Genomic DNA, 3,215 nt, shown 5'->3' with positions numbered 1-3,215 from the left:
ATGTTGCTTACACACACTGTGTCCCAATTTCATGTTAATTGTTTTGTTTGTTTGATGTTTGAATATATATATATAAATTAAAAAAATTAAAATTTTTTTTATGCATGTTCATGTTTGCCTAAAAATTTTGGTTCATCTAAAAGAATTGTGGCTTGAATTCATCCGTGAGCTTAAAATTTTGAACACATGATCTGATGAGAGAATTTGTTAGTTAGATTTCTTGCTTAGAACAGTTAAAAAATCACATGTTTGATCTGATCACAAATGCACATTAGCACATAATTTGTGGGGTATAACGTAAAGACTGATGCGTGTGTTTCTGTATCTCGGATGAAATTGGATGACTTATTAGATAGACACTTTGGCATATATATGAAAAAAAAAAAAGAAAAAAAAAATATAAATAAATGATCATTGATAAGCTTTTCACTGAGTAACTGGATCTCTTGCCTCAAAGCATTGAGTGTTCACGTCAAAAGGTGAAATTTTTTGATTTGATTGATGTCATGGTTAGTTTGGTTTTGTAGCCTTTTTGACTCGAGTTAGTAGGTCCTTAGGGGTGTCTTTACACCTAAGCTTAAGGGAACCAAACATTGCACAACCTGACTAAAGAAGAAAAAAAAAAAAAAAAGAAAAAGAAAAGAAATATGCCATTGTTGTTCATTCTAATAAGGATTTCAGTGAACTTTGAGATGTTGAGATATTGCACATTGGAAATGCTTGGAAGCTTCATAATTTTGTGCTAGTTCACTCTACACCATTTTCAAATTTGTGATGTTTTAGCATGTCCTTTGTAAGTAATTGAACTTTGAGATTCCAATTCATTGTGAAGATGGAGTTCATCTTTTTAAGCTTGCTAATAAATGAAAATCATGATCTTGAAGTGATGCTTTAATTTTTGGAATAACATGAACTGTGCATGATGTTTGTGGGTAACATTTCTGGAAAACCCTCACGAGACTTCACTCGTCTACTAGGGAATTCCTAAGGGTTTAAAAGGCTTGTTGCATATGCTAAATGCAATCGTATATCCCACGAAAGATTGATTTATCTTTTTGTTTTTATGTTTTTCCATTTAGTTTTTAATTTTGTATTGCTTTGGGACTAGCAATATGTAAGTTTGGGGGTGTGTTAAATGCTAAAATATTCATATTTTTAGCCCTTCACTTACATGTTTTAATCCTTTAGTTTTAGTTAATTCATGCCATTTTAGTTCCTTTATGTGTTTTCCTTGTTTTTGTAGGCTTTTAGAAGAAAATGAAGTAAATCTGGAAGATTTGGGCTCAAAGAGAGAATTTTGGAAAAGTGGAGTTTCTCGTAGTGTGATCAATCACAGGAGACTTGTGATCGATCGCACTTGCGATCGAGCGCACACGGGTTGCGATCGATCGCACCCGTGTGCTGGAGAATTCTAGAAGCAGCGGACAGACTCCTTTTCCATCCATATTAGGGTTTTCAAAGTCCCACTTGTAATAGGACTAAAACCCTACGAATTTTCTAGGACTAGTGTAACAAGGACTTCTAAAGCCCTATAAATAGACCTCTAAACCTTGAGAATAATCAAGCTGGAAAAGATACAATTTCCAAGGAGAAGAATTGAAGCTCTTCAAGTTCAAGTTTGGGTTTATTCTTTTCATTTTAATTCTTTTTATTTTATGAAGATGTTTAACATCAAACTTATGTGTAACTAATTTATTTAGTAGGGCTAGATTGAAGCCCTAGTTATGTTTAGTTAATATTCAATATTGGCGCCCTTGTGATGATCATGTTGTGATATTTAATCTGATTAATTTCTGTTTTCATGAAATCCTCATATATGTGTGCCTGATCAACATATGCATGTGGTATGGACTAGTTAGTTAAACCAATTTGGTTGGCCGAGTCCTAGGTTTAATAAAAGTAACAAAAGAAATCTACACCGGATTCTTGGGTTAATCAACATGGGAACCGAGAGTATACACCAATGCCCTAGGCCTCATTTATTTGTCAATTTCCTCATAATATATGCTTTCTTAAAGAACAACTTAGTATACACCCATGCTAAATCCTTTAAGAAAGAAAAGAGTTAGAGTATACACCCATGCCTAACTCGTTGCTTAGGAAAATCAATAGCTTAAGGAGTATACACCCATGCCCTTATGTTGATAAAGATTAGATATACATAACATGATCAAAACATTGGCATATTGATATATTATCTAAATGTAATTAGTGGTGGATATCAAAGCCCTACCTTTTTATTATTATCAAATCAAAAACCAATCTCTGTTTTGTTTTACTTTTTGGAATTTATTTTTGACAAAATTTAGCAATTCTCGTAGGAATGATCCCGTACTTGCACCTATACTATTATGTTGACCTCGTGCACTTGTGGGTAAAACATACAATTATTCGCCTATTAATTTAGGTAGATATTTGTAACAACAGTATTGCACATTTGGACCCGTTAACTTACATTAGTTGATCCTTTAGTTGTGTTGCAATCTAATGCTTTGTGTTAGTTTTATGTTTTTAGTGTTTTTCGGTTGTTGAAGGACAATTGCGCATTTAAAGTGAAAAATACGGAGTTTTGGAAGAAGCCACCAAGGAGCAGCATTGCGTAAGCACAAATGCACAGCAAAGGGTTCTACATGCGTTGGTGCGCTCAAGCGCACTGGCCATGTGATCGAGTGTACCCACAACCAAGACTCACACCCGCACGCGAGCACACATGCGTTGCAGGAGAAAACTCATGCTCAAGTGCGCTCGAGAGCACCTAGTGTGCGATCGAGCACAATGACCTCGCAGAAACTCATTTAAGTGCCGATTTTAGGGTTTTAAACCCTAGAAGCCCTATAAATACACTGTTAAGCTTCAAGAAGAGGAGGGTAGTGAAAAAGTCTGATTTTCGACAGTTTTTCTCTCTTCAGTTTACTTTTCCTTAGGTTTAGATTTATTTTCAATAATCATGTGGAGCTAAATTTTCAACTAAGGTTGAGGATGAAGCCCCACCAATGAAGAATGACAACACTTTTGTAAGTCAATATTATTCTGATTTTATGCGCTTTTAAAGTTTCAATTGTTTTGCCTTAATTCAATTATTAAAATTACTTTTGGATATCTCTTGTGATTCCCGGATACATGTGATGTTTTAGGATAATTTCATATAATTGTTTGCTTGGATCTTGATTAAAACAAAATTGGATATGTATTTGTTTTTTGTCCGACGGATAGAA

The sequence above is a fragment of the Corylus avellana genome, chromosome ca4 (assembly GCF_901000735.1).
Source record: "Corylus avellana chromosome ca4, CavTom2PMs-1.0".
Lineage (NCBI taxonomy): Eukaryota > Viridiplantae > Streptophyta > Magnoliopsida > Fagales > Betulaceae > Corylus > Corylus avellana.
Note: the sequence above shows the minus strand (reverse complement) of the source record.